A 25,637-nucleotide genomic window follows, 5' to 3' on the forward strand; every position below is an offset into this window, starting at 1 on the left:
ATAATTATAGTTTGCTTTGGACAAGCATTTCCCTCAGATACAAGAATTCCAGTTGGGATATGATCTTAGACATTTTGCAAAAGCCTGTGAACTCTCAAGTATTGTTTGCAAGAACAAAATCTTCCCCTGTAGGTAGTAACCATAATGATATTGATTGATAACAGAGGGAAAACCACACACACACACACAAGTGCAAGGACAGACACTGCCAAGAAATATGAGTAGAGAAAGCTGCATCATCCATAGCAGGCAGCGGGTACAGGAATGATTTCCAAGTAGTGTTGTTGCTGAACAAAGAGAAGCTGAAGGCTCTATTCAGGGCACTGTTCATACAGGAAGTGTTCTGGGGGGGAGGGGACACACATTTTTGCACATGCTCAGTTAAAGACTTGTTCAGCATAAGGTCATCATTTAAGAAGGATGACAGTCATATTTGTAGACATGCCTAACTCCAGGTCATGGAGCACATGTTTGTAGGGTTCAGATGAGGAGACAGGGACACTTCTGGGCATGGCTCAGCTTGTGTTGTAGACTTACAGCTCCATGGAGCTGAGTTCTGGTAAGACTTGGCCCCTAAAGGTGCCTACTGACTTAGAAGCTGAGAAAACTACTTGAGTATACCCTGAACCCAGATGCCTAGTTACTTGTCCATCGGCTGTAGTGCCCTCCTAACAGAGGCCCTTCTGGAGTTTGAGCCATTAGGGAAGTGTGGCATAGGGAAGGGGAGGGAGGGAGGACCTTGGAGTCTGCAGGGCCATCATTTGCCCTCCAGTGCTCTGTCTCAGGTCAGCCTCTAACAGACTTTAACAGCCAACTTGATTCAACCCAGACTCACCTGGGGATGAGTCTTAATGAAGAACCTTGTAGATCAGGTTGGCCTGTGAGTTTGTCTTTGGGGGACTGTCTCAACTTTTAATTGATGTAGAAAGACCCAGCCCATTGTGAGCAACACCACTCCTGGGGGTTCCTGACCTATTGGAGAAGACAAAGCTCACTGACAGCAGGTGAGTCAGCAGGCAAGCCAGGCTGCACACCTTTCTACTCTCTCTTCTCTGGACTGGTGTCCCTATAATAAAGAACGATGACCTGGAACTGCAAGTCAAATAACCCCTTCCTTCCCTGGACTGTGTTTGTCAGGGTTTTGTCTCAACAACGGACATGGAACTGAAGCAAGGGCCTTCACTCCTTGTTCTCCAGCTGCCACCCCAGCTTGTCACAATCAGAGAACAAGCAGGTACCATTCTATGCTGCCAGACACTAGGGAGCTGCTGGGGACCAGCTGAGCACTGGCTGCTTCTACTGGCTACCTGGCTCCGGCCAGCAGCTCCCAGAGTTCCCAATGCAGCTTCCCAGCATTCTCTCGAAGCCGAAAGGGCAGAAGTAAAAATTTACAGTCCTGGAAAATAAGGCTGAGAGGCAATATTTTGCCAGAACCTGGCCGGCATTTCTACTAACTCAGATGCCAGTATTTCTCCACTTGGAGATAAATCAGAGCCTCTGGGGAGATCATAAGCACTGGTTCCCCAGCAGAGGCAGCTCTCATTTGTAGCTGAGCAAGTAGTACAAGCCAAGGTAAATGGCCCCGGGCTGAGCCATATAAACAGAAGCTGCAGTCGGTGTGGAAGTTAAAAGACAGTACATTACCACCAGCAGCAAAGAGAATAGCAAGGCAACCCCAGCTTCCTCGCAGGAGTGACAACAGCCCGGTGCAGAAGTGAGAGGTCCTTACTACCCATCTTAGTTGCTAAGGCCCTTATACACACACACACGCACACACACACGCGCGCACACACACACACACACACACACACACACACACACACACACCGGTTGCCCAGTGGAGATCACTTTTAGCTCAGTGCTCATCTGTAATCTGCACCAGGCATGAGATGGCTATCAATTACCTTTGGGGTGGCCGTGACAAGAGGCAGTTGCCAGCAGAGAGGGCTTACTTTGGCTCACAGTTTGAGGGGGTTACAATCCTTCACGCTAGGACAGGCATGGCAACGAGTGACAAGTGTACAACTGGAATTCCCCACCTAATATCTGGTGGGACAGGAAATGGAGAGCAGGTAGGTACTGTAGCCAGACTTTAAAAACTCAAGGCCCAACCACAGTAACCCACTTCCTCCTCCCCCGAGGCTCTACTTCCTAAGCGTTTCATGGCCTTCCAAAACAGTGCTGGGGACCAAGTGTCCAGCACATATGCTTGTGGGGGACCTTTCAAGTTCAAGCCACAGCAATGGGGCAGGCAGGAGGTGTTGCAGGGATTCTCAGGAAGTGTAGTCAGTGTTGCCTAGGTCCCCAGGAGCAATGCTACTCGGTGAAAGGCTCACTTGGGCTAGAACACATAATTCATGCAAGGCCCCTTGGTGCCTCGGGCAATGGTGCATAAAGGAGCAAACTTTGAGTTTTTCCCAGAACAGCTGTGGCCAGGAAGTCTAGAATGGGAGTCTGGCATGGAGCATGATACAGAACAGGAGAAACTGGGCAGGTGCCTCAGGGGACAGAAACCATGGGACACATTCATTTGGAGACAGTAAAGGCACATTGAGCAAGGGTGGAAAAGAACCCTGAAGAAGCCTTTGCTGTAGGAGTCGGGAGATTTAAGAAAGCAAGATTAATAAACCTGAGAAAGTGAGGGCCGGGGAATGGCTCCTTCAGGAAAATGCTTGCCTTGCAGGAAGGAGACTATGAGTTTGATTCCCAGAACCCACATTAAAAAAAAAAGCTAGACATGGTGGCATGCACTTGTAATCCCAGCACTGAAGAAGTGGAGACCAGTTGCCTAGCCTGCTTGCTGAGTTCCAGGATACCAGGATAGTGAGGGACCTGGTCTCAGAACCCAAGGCGGCTGGCTCTTGAGAAATAACACTCAAGGTCAGTGCCTGGCCTCCACAGACAAAAGTTCACGAGCACATCCCCTCCCCCATGCAAACATTCACAGATGACCACACACATCAAATTAATTCATTAATTGTTGATTAGTTCATTTGAGGAAGCAATCTCTTCAGAATTAGAGCCACAAAGCCCGACCGTTTAGAGAAAGCTAATACAAAGCAGGAGATGGGCTGGACGGCACAGAATCAAAGACTATGGACAATGCAACAGCCCCCCGGGAAAGCCACTGTGAGACAGCAGACTGCACCAATGTCCGGCACCCGGGGCAAACAGACTCCCATGCTACTGCATCATGGCACGCGGTTTGGGACCTTTGCTTGCAAGGTCTCAGAGAAAAGGAAAATGTGCAAAGTCTGAGCCATTTCCTTCCAAGACCTTTGACGTCCTGTAACTCCCTGCGTAAGTGTTTCTTCGCTCTTGGGAGACTGAGAAAAATGTGACCCGGACAACCTGTAATGAGTGCATTCTTGCCTCTACCATGCTCAGGCGGGAACCGCGGGAGTCTGGTAGAGGGGCTGTGCCCCGTGCTTTGAGACCAAGTTGCATTCGCTCACAAACATGTCTCCTCTCTGGCAGCCTCAGCACCCACTCCAGCCTCCAAGGTTCACAAGAGCTGAGTCTCTGGCTCCTACAGGGAATTTGCCTCTTTTCTTTCCGAGCTCCCTAGGTTCAGGCCAACCAACCCTCACTGTTTACCTCCTGAGTCCTCACTGAGTCCTGCCCTGTGGCTGGTGGATTTTAATTAAGACTTGTGACATAAATGATGGTAATTTCCTTCATCTGCAGTTGTTCGAATTTGCCATTTTTCACTTCTTTTTTTGATGGAGCTTTGAAATATAAATCAAGGAGTAAGATTTCCATAAAACCACATGAAACTAATGATGCTTCTGGGAATCTAATAGGTCAATTCCCATTCTCCCTATTAAAAACAAAAATAAAGACCTTGATGCTGAGGAGCCTCCAGGGTGGAAGAAAAGAACAGGGGAAGGGAAATGGGCCTTCACTTCTGCCTTGGTTTCTCTTTCCCTGTTAAGTTTCTCTTTACCAGTTATTACTATACCAAAAAGGGGGTTAAGGGATCACCCTGACTGGGGACAGACCTCAACCAAATAGTGGCTGTTTCCATACTCTCAGACAGGAGCAATGGACTCCACCCCTATATCACAGCTGCACGTGAACACCTTACATCCCATAGGAGAGCAGTGCAACTCCAAGAAAGGGATGCTTGAACCCAAAGCCAGCCTCCCTTAAAATCAGAGGCTTTCCAGCCCTGGGGCCATTCTATACCTAAGAAGTCTGTACCACTTCCAGTAGACTTTCCCTTGGTGCCAAACCCCTTCTTTATTGTTTAATTCTTCAACTGAAGGAGCCAGCTGGAATTACCCTATCATAATAAATAAATGGACAAAGAAGATTCACTCATGACCAGCCAAGGGCTCAGGATGCGAGGAAAGACCATGATGCTTTTTCTGAATATTATTTTCTTACCTAGTACCTTTTACTAGGCAACAGGAAACCCAGCCACATGGAACCATCAAGTAAAGACAAAAGGTCCAAATAAAACCTGTTCTTTCTTGTCAGAGCCATGACAAGGACTCACCACAAGAAAGAAGCTGGAGATAATCATCTCCCTACTCCAGTCAAACACAAGAGCAGAAGAGCGAGTGTGTGGACATGAAAGGATAAACTCGCTCCTGTTGGCAGTGAACAAGATGAGTATCCACACAGAAGTCACATACACGAGGATCAAAATTAAAGTTTGTGCATTAGTGTGTGCTCTTCAGGATCTGAGGAGAAATGACAGACACCTAACCATGTGTCTGTGACTGACAGGGAGCCCTGAGACACAGAGGCTGAGAGGGCAATGCCAAGAACTGTCATTCAGAAGGGTTCCATTAATGTCAACCTGACAGAACACATCCATGTATGTCCTGAAAGCTGCACGGTGTTCATAAAATCCTCCAAGAAAACCTGCATATGTAGAGAGACATCCGTGTTCATGTCTTAGAAAACTCAGTGTAGTAAAGACAGAGAGTGGTGGTGGTGGGGGCTGTGTGGATATGGAAATTACTCTCAATTCATGGGGGAGGGGAAGAGACACAGCAAAATTTTTGGAGGTAAGAACATTCCAGAATTCCTATCGCAGGCACCCTCTGCTGACTTCCTTAGGCACTAGCCACAGACATGGTACACAGACATACATTCAAGCAAAACAATCATATACATCAAATTAAATGAAAAGAATGAGCCACAAAGTAAAGATTGATATCAGAGAATACAGAACTGAAAAACTCATTGAAATTGAGGCTGGATAGATGGTTCAGTGGGCAAAGCACGTATGCAAACATAAGAACCCAAGTTCAAATCCCGTAGAACCCACAGAACCATAGGCAGAGGATGAGCATTTGCAGCACCCCTAAGGGAAGCATGGATGTCCATGCCTGGAGGAGTGAAACTAGACCCTCATGTCTCTGTAGCATCTCTCGGGAGTTTGTTGGAAATTCACAGTTAAGTGCTATGTAGACCTTTAGAAAATGTCAGGGCCTATCAGCCTCAACAGGTTCTTCCAGAGAGGAATCAGCCAGATGCTATGATGCTAAGACACGCTTACCGGAGGCAGGAGCACATCTGTGGGGTAAGCATTCTGTAAAGATTTCTTGGTTAATAGAAACTCAGGTCCCATGCTACACTCCTACTTCACAGATGTTCAAAAAGGCAAAACTAATCACAAAAACCCTCTCATTTACTACTTAATTTAACCCAAAGATTAAAAGCAACACATTTTCCATTGTTTTTGATAAATTACAAAATCAAAAATCAAAGGAGGGGGAGAATGGCTTGATTCCCACAGGAGCAAATGGAAGGTATTCAAGAGCAGAACTTGGTAAGTTATTTGCAAATCAAGCCAAATAACGCAAATTCCACAAAAACTTACAGAAACCTCACAAAAAGTCACGGTGTAGTAGGAATTATTGAAGGGGTAAACAATAGTACTTGACCTCTTTGACCTAGAATAGTCTATGCTAAACTGAGCATGTGTGTGGAGTGTTCCGTGAATAACTTGTCTTTGTGAAAGACAGCCACTGAAGAGGACCTAAGGGAGACACCAGTGTTGGCTGGGAGAAGCTGCTGGCGATGTAGAGGTTTGAAGACTCGAAGGGAACAGTGAGATACATGTATACAAATAAACGGGGCAGCAGCAGGCATACACTGGGGTAGAAATCTCACTTCAAGATTCAGAATCAACAGGAAGACATAAAGATTCTACATTGTAAAGCAGTGAGAGATATATCTGGCTGCCAGAGATAAAAACTTGCCCTGAATGCAAACTAGACCCAAAAATTTTCACAGGGAATATATAAACAAGTAAATATCTCTCAGCCACCTTAGTCAGATGGGTCCTGGCAGAGAATAGCATCAAGGCAGAGTATCCAAAAGATAGCTCATTTAAGCTCATTCCTTATTTTTTCCATTGCTTATATTTATTTATTTATCTTTATTTTATCTTTTTTCATTTTACATACCCATCCCAGTTCCCACTCCCCTCCTCCTTCCATTTCCTCCACCTTCCTCCCTCCCCCCTCCCTTACCTCCTCAGAGAGGGTAAGGCACATTGCTTTGAGGACGGTCCCGTCATTCCTCATGTTTTATACACAGTTGCTCATGCTGCTAATATGCAGTTTAGAGTTATCGTCAATATTCTTTCGTGTTGCTCTAGAAGTCATGCGTTGTCTTTTTCTCCAAGATGCAACGGCATTCAGGCCTTCCCTTGGATTCATAATTTCAGGACTTTTCTTTCTGCAGATTTATGAAAACTTTCCTGGGGGGGTTGCTTTTGTTTGTTTGTTTCACTTAAACATTAAGTCAGTGCATGACCTTGAGTGTGACCTTCAACTATTCCGCAATTGTTACCTACTTACAGATTTATGGGTGCATGCAGGGTAGAAGACCTACAGCCTCGGGACCACCCTTGAGGGTGCAGTGGAAGGCATGACTCATCAAAGCCTTTACTTTCATAAAGGGAACTCTGCTGTAACATTTTAAAACTTATACTTGGGGGCTGGAGAGATGGCTCTAGGGTTAAGTCCACTTCCTGTTCTCCCAGAGGACCTGAGTTAGGTTGCCAGCACCACCTCAGTCAACTCATGATCCCCTGTAACTCCAGGCTCAGGTAGATCCAACACCCTCTTCTGACCTCCTCAGCTACCTGTATGTGTGTGTGCACATGCACACACATTTTAAAATAATAAAATTAGTCTTAAAAAGAGACAGAAAAAACTTATATTTGCCTTTAATAGTACCCTTCAAATAGATATCTGATTATCATCCCAGTCTCTGAGACCGGTGGACATAATCTTTTAATAGTCAAAGGATGTCAAGCTAAAATCATCTGGATCATCTGAGCAGTAACCAAGTCTTTAGAAGAAAGAGAAGAGGAAAAAACCTAGCCAAGGACAAGGCCATGTGGAAATGGAGGACAAGGTTGGAGTTGAGAGCCACAGACTGGGGATACTGGAGCCAGCAGAATAGGGAAAGGGTGGAGGGCTCCTCTCCACAGAACTTCCAGAGGAGCCTCGGGTCTGGCTTCTGACCTCAGCCATAGTAACAGAAGAAATCTATGTTTTACACCATGAAATCTGTGGGCTTTTGGTACAGTCGTTGCGTAAGATGTGATAATTGGCTTTAATTGCCAACTCGATGCAGCCTAGAATCACCTGGAAAGATGGCGTGACTGAGAGCTAATCTACATTGGGTTGGTCTGTGGGCGGTCCTGAAAGAATTGTCTTAATTAACTGACCCGGGGAAATCGAGTCCTCTGTAGGTAACGCACTCCCTAGGCAGGAGTTTCTGAACTGTGTAAGATGTCAAGCTGAACACAAGGAAGTTTGTAATTCATTCTCTGTTGTGCATGCAGATATGACCAGCTACTGTGAGTTCCTGCCTTGACTTCCCCACAATAGTGGACTGTCTCCCAAAAGGGTAGGACAAGTCCAACTCTCTCTGCACTAAGTTGTTTCTCTCAAGATATTTTATCACAGCAGCAGTAGTAAACCAGGATTACTCTTTAGTTGAGCTGGCATACAAAGTATACAAATTCTTTCCCCATAGTCATGTGCAACCCCCCGCCCCCAGTCTCACATGGCGTGAAAGCTGCATTGGGCCATTCCCTTCTTGACCACCCATCCTGTGTTGAGACAAATGCCCAAGCAAGGCATGCAGAGCTAGGTGCAACACAGTTTGCATTAAGCAAAACTTGAGTGTGGGCGCCAGATATTTAGGAAACACCTTCAAGACAGGCAAGGAGATTGGGGGTGAATGTGGTATCTGTGATCTACCTTTTTTTTTTTTTTTTGATTTTTCAAGACAGGGTTTCTCCGTAGCTTTTTTGGTTCCTGTCCTGGAACTAGCTCATCTTAGTCCAGGCTGGCCTTGAACTCACAGAGACCCTCCTGCCTCTGCCTCCCGAGTGCTGGGATTAAAGGCGTGCGCCACCACGGCCCGGCTGAGATCTACTTTTGCTTCTCTGGACCTTATTTAGTATTTACTCCATGAAAACATCCATGCCCTTTGTACCAGTAGACCCTGAGATGGAAATAGACGGACACTGGACTGCCTAGACTGTCCCTAGGACAAGATCCTTGTTAACCAAAGAGGGAGGGAATCTCAAAATAACCATTAATGCTATTTTGTCCCGGTTTTCTTTTCTTTCTTTCTTTCTTTCTTTCTTTCTTTCTTTCTTTCTTTCTTTTTTAAAAAAGGCTGACCATAGTTAAAATTAGAAATAAAGACACAGGGAGCAAAGGGCCATGTGGTATTTTCAATGAGAAATGCCTACCTGGGTTCAGTATTTGGACATTTGGTCCCCAATTGGTGGTACTGTTTGGGGAGGTTATGGAACCTTTGGTCCTAAAGGTTCTCAATCTGTGGGCCATGACCCCTTTGGGGTAGAACAACCCTTTCCCAGGGGTCACATATCAGATACCTTGCATATCAGATATTTACATTGCAATTCAAAACCATAGTAAAGTTGCAGTTATGAAGTAGCAAGGAAAATAATTTTATGCTTGGGGTCACCACAACATGAGGAACTGAGTTAAAGGGCCGCAGGGTTAGGAAGGTTGTGAACTACTGCTTTAGGGTGTGCAGCCTTGCTAGAGAAGTACGTCATTCAGGGTGGTCTTGGACAGTGTGTGGCCTCCTCCTGCTCCCACCCCTTACCTCTGATTCCTGGTGCCCAGTGAAATGGGATCAGCTAACTTCTTTTCAAACCTTCTTCATTATTGTGGACGCTCTCCCCCCCCCCCCCGGAAATGTAAGCCAGACTAAGCTCTATTGGGGGGATGTTGATCTTAGTGGTGGTATCTTTATCACAGCAGCAGAAAAGTAAGTAATGTATCCAGAAACAAACAAACAAAAACTTTCTTTAGAATAATTGCATTTTCAAACAGCAGAGCTGATGGCAAATCCCATCACTAGGGGATGAACACACTGAGATGAATCAGCAAGATGCAAAGCGCCCCACACCCCGTGTTTCGTGTGATTCATGTTCAGGTAAGAGAGCATCCCAGAGCCCATGTGGTACCTCTGGAGGCTGAGGCTATGCCTCCTTGCTTCCCTGCCGCTAAGATAAAGGGGACACAGAGATGCCCACACAGGTCGCTCTGAAGCTATGGCTGCACAGTTACTCAGGCCCCTGGAATGCAACTTCTCTCTGTGGTATTTCCAACTGCTTGGATCAATACAAACATTGGCAACAAATTTAACAAGACAATGAGTGGCCCTACCTGACTGGATTTGCCTCATGGGCATGAGCGTGGCTGAGCATTGAATCCTAAGCATGTTTGCTTTCCAGGTTCCCCTGGATTCCTGACAGACCCACGGGTGTTGTGTTTTCTTACTCCAGGCACTTGTGGTTTATACACATCTTTCAGTGGCCTTACCTCCGGAGAGAAATCCTGGTGAGAAAGAGCATGACTCATTTTGCTTTGTTCTCATTCTTGGAGCGCCATCTGCTGACCATCACAGTATTTTTTTTTCTCTGATTAATTCAGGATCAGGAAAAACCAGCCTGGCTAAATCCTCAGCTTTCCCCCAGCAATCTGACAATAAAGCCTTTCAAAGGACCAGTCCTGTGCCTGTTTATGTGCACAGAATTCTGACTTTGGTTTACGCTGTTTTCCATCGGCTTATCAGCTGCACCTGAGTCCAAAGGACCCTGTTTACCACAATTAAAACATCTCACATTTTGATTTTTCTTAAAATTTCTACAAATTACTTCAATCAAAGCTTGAGTCCAATGTCAACTGTTTTACTAATTCATTCATTTATTGCTGACCTTGCCTTTACAGCCCTAATCAGCCTTTTGCATTCTGAATTAGCATTTTCAAAAGTCAAAGATTCAGTTAATAAATGTCTGACTTCTGAATCTGATACTATTTATAACTGAAGTTAATCTTTATAAAATAAAAATCAGTGAAGGCTTCTTTAATTTTAATAAATAACTCAGGCTTCTTTCCTGATTCTTCAACCTTGTCCCGAGCATTTAAAGCTGCTAAACAACACAGGGCCAAAGTGTGGTCATCAAATGCACACTGTCTTTGCCACTTGGCATATTGACCTTCACCTAGAAAATGCTCTTGGGAAATATTAATGCCTCCAGCCCTATTTCATTGTTCTATGACCCTAGCTTCCTCTTTCCACCATGTTTCCCATTGTAACTAGGGACCAGTTTCCAATATTACTGTCACTTTATCTTTCCAGTCTTGGGGGATGATTCTATTCCGAGTTGCCCATGAACTTAGTATCTGATTCACATAGGATGAATGCATACCATATGAAACAACTTCTTCCTTAAATCTCCTCAAAGATGATATTTCTATAGGATTCCATTTAGCATCTGCATAAGATCAGAAGGTCGTTCTTGTATAGTAACTGGATAAACTAGGGTTGGTTTTCTAATAATCTTGGACTACCCCTCTTCAGTTTTATCATGCAATGGTGCAGTAGGTTCTGGTCTAAATTTCTCTGCCTGTCTGAGTATTTTTCTTATTTCATTAGTAGGTCTTTCTAAGACTTGTATCTTACCAATATTAATACTTCTAAGGCTTGTATCTTACCAGTCAAAATTTTTCTTATTTTCATTGGTGAATCTTTTTAAGGCTTGTGTCTTATCAATAGTCAGTCTTTCTAAGGCTGTGTCTTATCAATAGTAAGTCTTTCTAAGGCTTTTATAGGTCAAATTTTTATATTTGGCACAGTTATCAAACCACTTTAAGGATAAAATATTAATTACCAAGTTGGTAATAATTATAATGGACATAAAGTCATTCCAAGCTGCCAGTTATCCCTCATTTATTTATTTTTTTATTTTCAAACCACCCATAGTAGCACCGCACAGAGTCCTAACTTCCTGCACTGTGATATTTCCCATTCTTAAGTAGGAAAGAAATTTTCTTTTTAATATTACTTAACTCTCTCCTTAAGAATTTTCAGGTGTCTCTCCAAATCTGCTGAGTTCTCAATTTGTCCTCAGCAGTGACATCAGCGGTAAGCTCAGAGTCCCCTCCACAGTCCCTGGGCACACACCTGTCCTCTGGAGTTCCTGCAAGGCATTCATTCCCATGAGAGGTGTCAGAGACTGGAGCAGAGCCTTGCAAGGGCAGAAGTCAGCTGCAAAGGCACTGGCTGAAGGCTTCTCTGTTTGTGTGGTTTTGCCCCATGTGGGAATGCCAGATACTGATTTCCTTGGCTTATTGACTGCCATTGAATCTACTGATATTTTAACCACCATCTGCAGCCCCGTGGCCCAGCAATTGGTGCCTCAACACTCAGGCCATGGCCTGGTGGAACTTCTAGTCCCGCCTGTACCAGCTCTGTTGCTGCCACCAAATGTAGTTTATAACTAAGCATCTATCATTCTATTTGTCAATAAAGACTTGGTAGTCAGATGTTGGGATAAAAAACCTTCTAGCTCAGAGAGGCCAGGAAGTAACCAACTGCCCTTACTTTTTGGCTGGAGACCAAGCAAGGATGCTCTTTCCATCAGTCCCAAACCAAAAAGACTGCAAAACTCCAAGTCTCTCACTACTCCTTTCCGTGTGTCTCTCTATCCATCTCCTGGCTCCTTTATCCTCTCCATGGCTATTTACTGTCAACTAGTTGTTGTCCTTGTCCCCTGATTCAAGGTTTATTTTGTTAACACAACTTCAGTTTTCACAGTGCAATCAAATATCCCACAACAGGTTTATATATAATTGTCTTTGCTATACCTATTGGTAAAGACGTAGAAGCATGTGCAGTATACAGTGCAGTATACATTTAAATCAAAATGCAAAATTTAGAGAATGATAAACAATGTATGCATTTTTTAAAAACTAGAGGAGAGAATTTGAAGGTTCCCAACACAAAGAAATAATGGCTGACTGGCAAGATGAAAATGCTAATCACTCTGATTTGATCCTTAAGAACCCTATACATGTATCAAGTCACCCCATTGTGCTCATAAATATATACAGTCATGTCAACTGAAAAGAGAATCGAAAATTAAAAAAAAAACAGAAAAATATTTATAATAGTTCAAGTAAGTCAGGATGCTAGATGGTATTTTGAGTATTTTATTAGTTGGGGTGGGGTTTTTCATGCTGTGAAGAGACACCATGGCCATGACAACCCCTCATAAAGGAAAACATTTAATTGTGTTGCCTTACAGTTTCAAGGGTTCAGTCCATTATCCTCATGATGGGACAAGGTGCCATGCAGGCAGACATGGTGCTGGAAAAGGAGCTGAGGGTTCTATGTCTTGATCCACAGACAAGAGGAAGTAAACTGTGTCATTGGGTGTAGCTTGAGCATAGGAGACTTCAAAGACCACCCCCTTCAGTGACACATTTTATCCAACAAGGTCACACCTACTTCAACAAAGCCATACTTCCTAATAGTGTCACTCTCTGTGAGCGTATGGGGGACAATTACATTCAAACTCCCACAAGTATTATTCCAACTAAACATGAAATGATTCCAAGATGACTGTAAAATGTACTGCACGGAAGAGTGGGTTGCTATGTACACTTCCCTTCTTTCTCTTCTTCTGCTATTTCTAGGATACTTAATAAACATTTTCTAGGTTTGTGGAGATGCTGAGCAGTTAAGAACACTTGCTGCTCTTCCAGTGGACCCAGATCCAGTTCCCAGCACCCACATGGGGTGGCTCACAGCCTCTTGTAATTTTAGTTCCAAGGGATCTGGTGCCCTCTTCTGGCTCCATCCTGCACTTCACACATATGGTCCATTTATATACATTCAACCATATACACACATACACATAAAATAAGGCTTTTTTTTTTTAAAGAAACACTTGCCTTGTAATCAAGTGGTTTACATTTCATGCAAGCACACACTTTTGTGAAAACCCATTGCTGCACTATGGAGTGTTCTAGTTTCATCTATGTTAATGCAACAAATACCCTGACAACATAGGAAATAAAGAGTCTATTTTAGTTCACAATTCCATTTTATGGTCCATTGTTGCTAGGAAAGCAAGGCAATAGGAAGCTAAAACAGCTAGTCTCATCACATCCACAATCAAGAGTAAAAAGAATGAATGCACATATGTAGAATAGTTTACTAGCTTTATCTATTCTTACATAGTGCAGGGTTCCAGGGGAATGATGGATAGCCACTTACAAACTGGGTCTTCCCTCATCAATTAATGCAATCAAGACAACCCCCCGGGGACATGCCTGCTCTACACAACCCCCCTCAGACACGCCTGCAGGGCATCTCGCTCTACACAATTTCCTCAGACACGCCTGCAGGTCAGCCTGCTCTAGACAATCCTCATGGAAACTTTCATCCCAGGTGGTTCTAGTCAGGGTCAAGTTGGCAATTAAAGCTAGCCAGTGCACAAACAGATAACATTGTGTAATTTAGCTCCATCTAGTGGGTGTAGGAGAATTTGCAACTAGAATCTGAAGGGTTTTCCTCAAAATATTTAAAAACTCTTATGAAAAGAACTTCAGAAAAGAGAGGAGGAGAGGACAGAAAATAAGGAATGAGAAGAGATAGAAGAAGGCAAAAGGGTTCTGGGGAGCATGGCAGAGTGGAACATGAAAAATCTTAGAAGCATATTTTATTTGGGGTAAGAGCTTCTTTAATCAGACACGGGACCAATTCTGTCTTTACCCAGTACTCGCGTCTACTCCCCAGGAAGAAGTAGCCGTGTAAAGTGCTCATCAGGGACTTGTGGGTCTGCAGATCTGTGACAGCCAGGCCACGGCCACTTTTTCCTGGGGCTTCTGACCCTCCTCAGATCTTCCTCAAATACAATCTTTTCCCTTCTGGCTCTTTAAGTTTTATTTTTTGAGTTGCTGGGACCCCAACATTCTAATCTGATTTCCTCTCAAGTTGCTGTCTGCTTTAAAAATTCTCAAATAGTTTTTAATCCTGGTTTGCTTTCCTGTTGCTGAGATAAACACCACCACCAAAAGCAACGCAGGGACCATGGAGGATTACTGCCTGCTGCCTAGGTCCCAGATTTCTGCTCAGCTAAACTTCTTATACGGGCCAGGTTCACCCACCCAGGGATGGCATCACTGGTAGTGAACTGAGACCTCCTTAACAAACAGAAAAATGCCTCTCACACATGCCAACCTGACAGCCAGAATTCTTCAAATGAGATCTCCTCTTCTCTGGTATCAAGTTAGCAACCAAGATTAGATAGATATCACAGCTCCTGCCACTAAAACTCAAATCTCTTACACTGTACCACAAGGAGGAGTGCTCTGGACACTGGGGCCTATCATTCATTATTCTAATTGCCTGGGATAGCATCTCACTGCATTGTCCTAGAAGTGACCTACTCACAGTTACCTCCACTGTATAACCTAGGAGTCTAGAGAAAGGTGAGCATTTTATAAAGATTCCACCATAAGAAACGATCCTTCCAGGAGCAGTATAAAGGGAAATGTATATGGATCTAGACAGAGATGTATGGTTGACTGGAAATATGCACTCACTTAGCCATGTTTGAGTTGGAGTCTGTGCTGCTGCAGAACTGACTGGATATTTTTGGAAAATTACATTTTAACTAGTGCCAGATATGGTATTAAAACCTCTGGAGAAAAAAAACAGTCTTCTTTATACCTACAAAATGTTGCTGTCACGCTAGAAATGAATGCTGAGCACAGAAGGTAAAGTTGTATGTTGGACAGTGGGCGAAAAGAAGTGTTCAGAGAAAGGGCGAGAAGCTAGAAATTATAGATAACACCAGATGCCACGTGTCACTGGTGGCCCGTGACCAAGCCAGGACCCAGGAGCACAGAGCTGAGCAGGCTTCTGCAGTGAACAGCAGACCATGAGGACATGGAATGACTGACAGAGGACACTGAGCAGAGAGGAAGAGGCAAGAGCCAGACACAGTCGAGAGTGGAAGAACTTGGGGCAGCAAATATGGGCCAAGTGCATGACGGGAAAAAACTCAGCCCCCTTCCAGGATAATGAAGCTAAGGAGCAAAGTAGCCATCCAAGGCTTCCAGGGTCTTAGCTATTTCATGACGAGATACATATGCGGGACTGGAGACATGGATAAGCAATTAAAACATTTGCTGCTCTTCCAGAGGACATTCCCAGAACCAAGTCTCGTGTTCCGCAACTGCCTGAAACTCCAGCTCCATGGGGTCCAGCCTCTTCTTCTGGCCTCCACAGACACACACTCAAACAATTGCACCATGCACAGGCACACACACACACACACACACACACACACACACACACACACACACGATAAATGGAGAAAAAGAGACAGAGACAAAGATAGAGAAAGTGATTCTCAGAACTCAAAGTCCCCTTATCATTGTTCATAGGACAGGAACTGCGGCGAGACCAGGGGAAGTGGGAGCACTGTCCACAGTGCTGCAGTTTGCAACTGTCGTGGCCTCAGCCCTATACTGGACCCAGCACAGCCGATGGGTTTGTTAGGATTAAAAATGGGTGAAAGGCCTTCAGAAGTACAGTGTGCCAGCATCAAACCACCTTCCTGCCACAGTAAAGGAAGATCAGGGACTTGGCTACAAATTTCTATGCATTCCGAGTAGGGCACTAGTGACAAACCAAAAAAAAAAAAAAATAGTTCTGCTCAAGTCCAGTTTGGTGAGCCGATGGGTTGGTTAACTGAAGTTATCTAAAAAGATCACACATGACTCAAAGGTGACTGTATCACTCACTGAAAGGCTGGAGGCTCAGGAAAGCTGCATCCCTGGAGCTGCCTACACAAAGAACAGACTCAAACGACACTCAGGACAGTTTTATTAAAGTTGGAAAGAAAACCCCAGAGCAGGCAAAGTGTAAATCTTACAGCTGCCTGACGAAACCATACCCATTCCAGATACGCCAGCATGGAGGTCAGCCACATGGCAAGAGGGGACCACATGGTAGTGGCGGGGGAGGAGGAGGGACGTGGACAGATGGGATGGGACTTTAGAGAAAAAATGAATCCCAAAGAATTAGAGAAAGCATGCTCAGGAAAGGAAAAAAAAGAAGAAGAAGAAGAAAAGGAAAAGTCAGACTTTTCAGAAAACCAGGCAGGCATATGGTCAGATAGCCATACTCTATAAGAGACTGTGCTACGGGGCAGGAAGTCTGGGAAGGAAAAGTGTATTACCTTAAGGAGAACTTACTCCTTAGGTGTGTCCCTGAGCCAGGTCACTCTCCAAATGCTGTGATAAAATAGCATGACCAAGGAAACTTAGAGTATAAAGAGTTGGTTTATGGTTCCCGAAGGCTAGATCAAGTCCGTAATGGCCAGGGCAGCAAGGCAGTAGATGGCCAGAGCAGGAGCTACAATATCACATAGTTAATCATAAACGGGAAGCAGAGAGGACAAACCGGAAGTAGGATGAGACAGGGCAGCGGAAGGAAAGAGCCTGGGGGCCCATGCACTGCTGGAATAAGAAGAAAATGAACACCAGTGAGCTGCTAACTGCAAACTAATTTGGGAAATTATGCATGTAAGTTGAATAGTCCTATCTTTAGATTAAAAGTGGTCAAATAATTCTATTCAAAGGTAATTGGAAAAATCCAGGCAAGAAATTTATCAAATGAATTTGTTCTCGTTCGTCACAACAATCAACAGCAAACAAGAAAACATCCCGGCAAACCAGAAGAGAGACTACAGTGGGAATGAAAAGAAAATTCAAATTTTAGTACTTTGGACTGCACTGTTCTTCCTGTATTTAGTAAAAACCAGCTTGAATTTTCATTTTATTCTGTTCAAATTTGCAATAATCTGTTTCTCAACAAACTCATTTAGAAACACAAGAAGTCCTTTAGGAATATAGACATGGGATATTATTAAAGACAAACCCTGACCCTGGTTATGTAAAGCTTTGGCCACAGACCCCCATCCCGCCTCTTGGCTGTGGATGTAGCCATGGGTGACCTTCAGAAGGCTCTTTTAGATTCAAGTGTGCGATGAACTCTTAGGCTCACTGCAGCCCCCCCCACACACACACACACTTTGGTCATGATTCTGTGCTTCCATTTGCTTTGAGAACCCCAGCCCCTCCTCATCAAGCACCTGCAGGGACTCAGGAGCACATTTGAGTACCCCAAAGACACCCTGAGAGAGAAGCTATCTCTTGCTATTTCTATTTGTAGCCCCATGACTCCTCCCGCTAGAAACGGCAGCACAAGCCCACTAACTACTGAGGCAGGAGTGTGCTCACGGTAGAAAATGAGGGGAAAGGGCCACGGTGAAAGCATCTAGATAGCCAGCTTCTATGAACCCCCCCGCCCCTCTGAGGGAACATGGACTGGACACTACTGCAGGCTATATAGTTTGCTTCTAATGCAGCCAATTATAGTCAACTCAGGTGGAAGTGAGAGCAGCTTCTAATGAGCCTGCTCCATTGCAGGAGCAAGACCCAGACTGTGCCATAGAAAAGAAACAAGAACACCGAGCACAGCTGGGCGGTGGTGGTGCACGCCTTTAATCTCCACTTTAATCCTAGGACTCGGAGGGCAGAGGCAGGTGGATTTTTGTGAGATCAAGACCAGCCTGGTCTACAGAGTGAGTTCCAGGCCAGCCAGAGCTGTTACACAGAGAAATCACAGAGAAATCCTGTCGCAAAAGAAGAAAGAAAGAAAGGAAGGAAGGAAGGAAGGAAGGAAGGAAGGAAGGAAGGAAGGAAGGAAGGAAGGAAACAGAAAAGAAAAGAAAAGAAAAAGAAAAAAAAGCTCTGAAAACAAAGAGAACCTAATATAATTTTTAAGATTTTGTGTTTAATTGTGTATATGTGTACATATGAATGCACGATGCAAGTGCCCACACAGGCCAGGAGAGGGGGTCAGACCCTATGAGCCTGGAGTTACAAGCTATGGCATCTGTCCATATTCCAGAGGTCAGCTGACTGCTCAGGACAGTACGGAGTGTGGTGTGGAGGGAAACAGCCTGGGGGATTTCCTGCCGCCCGTCCACCACTGGAATAAGAAGAAAATGAATCCCAGTGAACTGCAACTGCAAACTAACGTGGGGATTCTGCATGCGAGTTGAATAGCCTTATCTGTAGATTGAAAACCGACCAGTCAATTCTATTCTAAAGTGACCAGGGAAATGCAGGCAAGAAATTTATCAAACCAATTTGTTTTCGCGTGTCATGACAATCAACAGCAAACAAGACAAAACTCTGCCAAGCCAGAAGAGAGACTATGGAGGGAATGAAAATAAAAGAATCAAATTTTAGCACTTTGATGTACACTGTTCTTCCTATATTTAATGAAAATAGCTTGAAAAAAACACACAAAGAAAATTAAAGTGTTTCCAATGGAGCCGTGGTAAAAATCAACAGGATGGATCCTATGGGATACAGGCAACTGTGGGTACAGGCAAAGGTGTGGGCACAGACAAAACTGCGGGTACAGGCAGACCTTTTCTTCTGAAATCATCCAGTCCCACCAACTCTCAACAGTCTGAGAGTGCCTGCGTGGTCTCCATCCTAGTGATGCTGGCCTCGTCTCTCTACTTTCAGACCTGAGCAATCTTTCTTTTATATATGGCTCTCAGAACACTTCTCCATTTCTACGGGTCAGAGTTCACCCCCAAACACTGCAGCCCACGAGATGAGTGGCCTTCTTCATGTTCTATGCTGTGCCAGCAAACTGTCTGGGTATCAACACCTCTGAGATTTTAGATGACACCTGTTCTCATGTGACTCCTTTCTCCGTTGCAATTTTCTCTGCCCAGATGACATCCTTCCTGCACATATAGTCTAAAAGCCGTAGCTTCCGAAATCCTTCATGCTTCTAGAAAATGCAGCCTGAGGAACGAAGAGACACATAATCTGTGACCTGAAGTGGCCAAGGAAATTCAGTCCAACACCGGGGTAGTCCATGGCTCACCAATCAAGACAGACAGTGGTCAGTGGTCAGCAGTAGCTCAGACCATCCCGGTAGGGGTTCTTCTGATGTGGGTCTCTGAAACAAGGCCAGAGAGAGAGAGAGAGAGAGAGAGAGAGAGAGAGAGAGAGAGAGGAGGCAGAAAGAACTAGATTGAGATGTTACATAATCACAGATAAAGAGGGACAGATTTCCAACAGGAATAAATAGCAATGATGACAAACATGTCTATTTTGATTTCCTGGGAAATATTGTCCTTTTTTGAAGTTTATTGTGTGCTCCCAGACACACGCCCGAAGACATTTTTTTTTTCAAGAGAATTTTTAGAGTACACTAAACAATGTCAACTTGAATACATTCTATTTTTGAATTCCTGCACCTAACTACAGTGGGAAAAAGCTTTCACATCTATCAGCGGGAATGTTCCAGATTCAACAAGCAATTCACTGACTTTCTATGTGCGTGGCTTTTCTTAGCCCCCAGCTTACTACTTATGCGGTTTAGGGAAACAGTGGTCAGCACTGAAGAGACACCATGTGACAAGCAGTGAAGAACAGCCCCTAAAGAAGACTGGACAAACCTATTGCCCTTCCCCCACTGTGGAAGGACATGGGCCCAAGCTGTCTCTTAATTTATAGGAACAAGTCATGTGGGACTTTGAACATCCTCTTGCCTTACTCTGCTTTGAAGCTTGAGCTTGTACCAAAATTATGCTGCCAAACCCAAAACTTGGTACTAAGAAGCCAGCGTTGCAATGAGCTTCTCTGCCGGTGTGAGAAAACGCTGACCAAAAGTAACCTGGGGAGAAAAGTGCTTATTTCATCTTACATTTCCACATCACGGTCCATTGCTGTAAGGCAGGAACTCGAGCATGAAGCTGGAGGCAGGAACTGAAGCAGAGACCAAGCAGGAATCCTGTTGACTGGCTTGCTAACTTTGCTTTCTTATACAACCCAATACCACGTGTACAGGGATGGCAACTGCCCATGGCGGCTGGGTCCTCCCACAGTAATCATCGACCAGGAACATGCCATTACATACTTGCCCAGAAGCCAATCTGTTGGAGGAAATTCTTCAACTGAGGTTCTCTTTTCTCAAGATATTCTAGTTTGTGTGATGTTGACAAAAGCTAACCAGCATACCAAGGGACTCTTCCACAGAAGGCCCAACCCAGACGACCCAGGAAGCAGAAACAAGCTCTGGTCACTCAGAGTGTACACGGATCTGGAGCATGCTCTGTGGTGAGTGTTCCTCAGGATCTAGTGTGGCAATAAGAGTCAGGTCGGCTGTTTGGGACCAATGAGTGAGCAAATTTTCTTTCCACCAGGAAACATCACTGCCCCGAGGTCTTTTGTTGCCCACTCTCCTTTGAAGTTTATCTCCGGAGCTCTGAATCCCACGGCGTCTTGATGTCATCTTCACTCCAGCATCTCTCCCCCGAGTCAAGACCTCTGCAGTCACTCTCAGGACATGATGGATACCAGAAGGAGCGGGAACCTCGAGACAGTCTTTGCAAAGTCAACAGGCAGCAAAGTCTTAAAAGCTTTCCCCCCTCTGGAGTTGAGTGATCTGAGAGGTACCATCTCATCTGAGATCTCCCGGCTTCAAGCCATAGAGAGAATATCCTAGTCTGCCCTCCCCAGACCCTACACCCAAAGAAGGTGCAACGACTCCCTTCAGAAGACACTGAGTATGTGCAGCAGACTGAGGCTTTCATGATTTTTTTTCCTTATAATTATTTTATTCAAATATCAGAAAATATTCTTAGAAAATGGTTTTGTTAGAAGAAAACCTTACATTTTGTATCTTCTATATGCTTATATTCAAGTCTGATCATAGATGTCATTTAGAAAACACCAAACTCTAAAATTATGAGGTTGCAGACTGTAATCTGAATTACTTAAACATTTTTCAAGGTAAATGGCTTTCATGATTTGTCACCATGCTCAGCCATGCTTTGTAGGTTTGTACCTACAGAGGGCAGAGTTTCCCCGGAAGGATGTACCAAGTACCTATTGCCGTCTGAGGCACTCAAAATCATGCTGGGTAGAAGATACCTGATGATCTTTTTCAGCTTGTCACTTGGTTTTGATTTGTCATGCTCTCCTTCCTGGATGTATACCAGTTGATATCATTCTTCAAAAAAGACACACACAAAGATCTTTAAGTGCTATTTGTTACTCGATGCTTTTGCTGAGTTTAGGGAGATGCCATCTGCAATGTAGACGGTGATCATAATTTTGATGAGGCTAACTTCATGATGCATGAAAGTTATTCTGTGATCAGAGACATTCGTCATCATTTAGACATCAGCTGTGGTGGGCGGTATACGATGAATATGAGCATAGAGCTTCTCTTTCTTCTTTCTTCTTCCGAATACAGAATATGTATCATGATGTCTCCACATTGACAGACACACAAATGTGTTCTTAGTTGTGTCAGGAACGCTCCAAAGTCTCTTTCTTTTTCCCCACAAAAAGACCAGGGAAACAATTAGAATGGCACTAGAGAAGGCGTGTCTGCTGCTGGTTTCTCTCAGAGTCCGGGTGGGAAAGAAAGAATACCCCACGCAATAGCTAGAGAAAGTCTGATGTGGTGCATTCAACAACTGTACAGTCAGGGTATCGGGAAAGTGTGCAAAGCAGTAGGATGGTTTGAAACCACAGCCCAGGCTGAAGAGGTAACCAAGGAGAGTCATTACCAACAGTAGGGGTCCTTATCTGGAGAAGCCTTCCTGATAGGGCTTATGACCTTCAGGAGAAATCAGACAGCCTGCCGTGACCCACAGGGAAGAGCATGGCTTTGGCCAAAAGCGTTCTTCAGAATATCAGGCCTCAGTGGCACCTGAGGGCAAGGAAGGTCCTAGGACTCAGAGATGTGGCACCAAAAACACCCTGATACACTGGGAGCAAAGATGGGGTAGCACCGGAAATCATTGTCACCCCACAGAGGAAAATTTGGGAAACAAAATTCTGCCTGTCTTTCCCAGCCAGGACTGCGTGTAGTCATAAGACCTGCAGGGGGAAATCCCCAGCCACCTGAGTACACGAGTCCCTCGGCCAAGCATCAGGGATGTCCAGCATCAAGACAGAGGCAGTGTGCTCAACACAGCACTCTCAAGACGCCCCCCACCTAGAGTCACAATGAGATAGTGAACAGGTGACTCAACTGTCCAGTGATATATGCTGGCCTGACAGGTGGGGCTGGGACAGACAGGAAGAGGATGTAGGAAGTAATCTGAAGCCAAGAGTGTAAACCATGTGAATGTGGAGATGGAAGTGAGAGAGAAAGCACCAGAAGGACTATGGAAGTCTCCACCTCACTGGAGAGTACAGAGAAAGAAGTGGGCTTTAAAGACATGAGCAGAGGGTCCAGGACTGGTGGCCCATGCTTCAATCCCAGTCTGGAAGACAGAGATAGGCTGATCTCTGTGAGTGTAGGGCCCACCTGGTTTAAATAGAGAGTTCGAAGCAAAAAGGAAAGAAGGGGGGGGTAAGAGGAGGAAGGGAGGGAGGAAGAGAGAGAGAGAGAGAGAGAGAGAGAGAGAGAGAGAGAGAGAGAGAGAGAGAGACTTTGTGGACTGGGGAAATATTTATCAGGCAAAGTGAACCCAAATAAAAACCAGGTGTGGTAGCGTTTGTCTGCAACCCCAGTGCTGTGGGCACTGGATGAAGGCAGGAGCTCCACTGGCAATTGCTAGCTGGCCAGTCTAGGGAAACCGGAGACCTCCAGGCTCAATGAGAGACAGTCTCAAAAATAAAGTGGAGAAAGGGAAATACCTGCTGTCAACTTCCACAAACTCATGCACATACACAAATGCAAGCATTCTCAATTAGCAAGCATGCCTACACACACACACACACATGCACGCACGCACGCACGCAGGCAGAATGGCTATCTCTAGTAAGCAGTATGAAGTGCAAAAATACTCATCTAGATCCAGACCTTGGCTATAAGGTAAACTCGGAAAGACCCCAGAGTAGTGGGGTCTTGGGGTGCACACAGCCCCAGAGTGTGAGACCAGAGAACACTGAAGGTCTTCCTAGAGGCACCGCTGGAGTCTAACACAGCTTTCCGCAATAGCTTGTGCCTGGATAGAAACACCCACACTGTAACTGGAGGAGACAAATTGCCACTCTGAGCATCCTTCCCTCTGCTGTCACCTCTGGCCTAGGAATATTGGTCGTATCTGCAAGGAGTGAAGCTGTTTTGACTTCAGCAGAAGCTGGGGCTTGAGGAATGGGACTTGTGATTCTGTTTCCTGGAGCCCCATGCCACGTGGATAATCAACAGCTGTTTTCATGGCTTCCTATAAATACAACCCGGGCAACAGCAACAGCATTTCCTGATCTGAATCCAGTCAGGGAAGGTGCGCTCATCGGCTGAGTCATGCTCTTAGCTGCCAGAGAGGGTTCCGGAATCGGAGCCACTTAGTGAAAGTAGGCTGCCAGGGGAAGGACGTGCCTGGGGTCCCAATGACAGTAGGCTGCCAGGGGAAGGACATGCCTGGGGTCCCAGTGATTTGGAATTTGAAGGTCCTGGTGTGTCTGGCTCTTGTTTTGTGTTGGTACTGAAAGGAGTAGGAACACTCAAGGATGGAAGGAGACCTTTGTCATCACAGCTAAGGCTTCTCTCACCCACCTTGTCCTTCATGGGACATCCTGCATTGGCACTGAGAGGCCATTCATGCCCGTTTTGCGTGGGGAAAACTCTCTTTCTTGGCACAAACTGGGTTCTTTGTCCGGGATGTGTGCACGGGTTGGTTATCATTGTTGGCTTAACACAACTTAGAATCACCTGGCAAGAGAGTCTTAATGAATTACCTAGAGCAGGGCGGTCTGAGGGCACATCTGTGGGGACAGGCTTGTGAATGGAGGTGGAAGGACCATCCTGAATGTGGGTAGCACCATTTCGCGGTCCATTTCATGGACCCTGAACTGTATAAGAGAGGGGAAAGCTACCTGGGAAGCGAACAGGAAGCATGGGTGCTGTCGTTTCTCTCTGCTCTTGACTGTGTTTATGGTTTGACCATGGTTGCTGGAGTGCTTGCCCTGACTTCCTCCAAGCAATGGACGCAGAACTTGGGTGTGTTCAGTATTGCCACAGTAAGGGGCTTTAAGGATATTTACAATAGAGTTGGCTACTGAAATAAAGCACACTCGCCAAGCCTCACGCTAGAAAGACTCTGTTTGAAAATGTTGATTTAAGGCAATCTTTAGATATCCTTCAGGATGGCAGAAGTCTTTGAGATGAGGATCATGGGCATTGCCATCTGACCCCCACTGGGTGATCCTAGAAATTACCAAGGAATGTTTACCCACAGGGTTCTCCCAGTCAGACTAGAGGTGCTTCAGCAGCAGGGCTGGACCAGGAAGGCATTCGGAACCTTCTCCCTGTTTTCTGTTGATTGTAGTGTCACGCTTGCTTAAGAGGCAAGGAGGGTGGCGTCCTGGCCCAGGACTCTGACAGAGGTCACCGTTGCATGCGGAAATTGACAGGAGCTTCTTTGTGTCTTTATAGGCTACTAAGAGTGCTCAAAGAAACAACACAAAACAAAACAGAGGACCTGGGGTTGTCCTTCAATTGCTAGAGTGTTTGCTTGGCAGGCACAAGGCCTTGAGTTTGTGATGGGGCGTGCCTATAATCCCAGAAAATGGGGTAGAGTGTAGAAGCTGGAGGATCAGGAGTTCAGGAGCATTCTCAACTTCATCGAAAGTTCAACAAGAAAGACAAAGAGTTGGGTTTTTAATTTTTTTTTCCTTAACTACCAAGAGGGTAATGGGAAATTGGGCTCAGAGCAGCCCCTTGGTGATCCCGTGCTGTGAGTGACACTGGGAGCAACACTGACTCACACTACCAGGAAGCCAGGATGCAGCAGCTGCCTCTCCAGAGAGCCCTGGGATCTGCTTTCATCGGCACCGCTTCCTCTCCCCACCCTCTCCACCGCTCCTCTCTCTGACCTACTTTTCCCATGGGGTCCTGGCCCAGGCTCAGGGCATGGGGAGGCTGCTAGCTTGAAGGTCCTCAGAGAACAGCCTCCCTCATGCCCAGCGCTGGTTGGCTGAGCAGGTGGCGGCTGCTCAAGGCTGCCAGTTCACCCTTGTAGTGACACAGCCGGGCTGACAGCATCCTTCCAGGAATCCTCCAGAGAAAGCTGGGATACGGACAGAAGGCAGCTGTGTGCTGGAGTGAATGAGGCGTTTGCCTGGGCTATGATACAGCTCCTGCTGTGAGGCTTGCTCATCCAGATGACCTAAGACTACAGCAAAGAAGTGTGACTCCTTCCCATGACTCTTGCTCACTCTCCTTTTAGCCAACCTATGTGTTTTACCCCTGCAAATGTCTCC

The sequence above is a fragment of the Microtus pennsylvanicus genome, chromosome 4 (genome assembly GCF_037038515.1).
Source record: "Microtus pennsylvanicus isolate mMicPen1 chromosome 4, mMicPen1.hap1, whole genome shotgun sequence".
NCBI lineage: Eukaryota > Metazoa > Chordata > Mammalia > Rodentia > Cricetidae > Microtus > Microtus pennsylvanicus.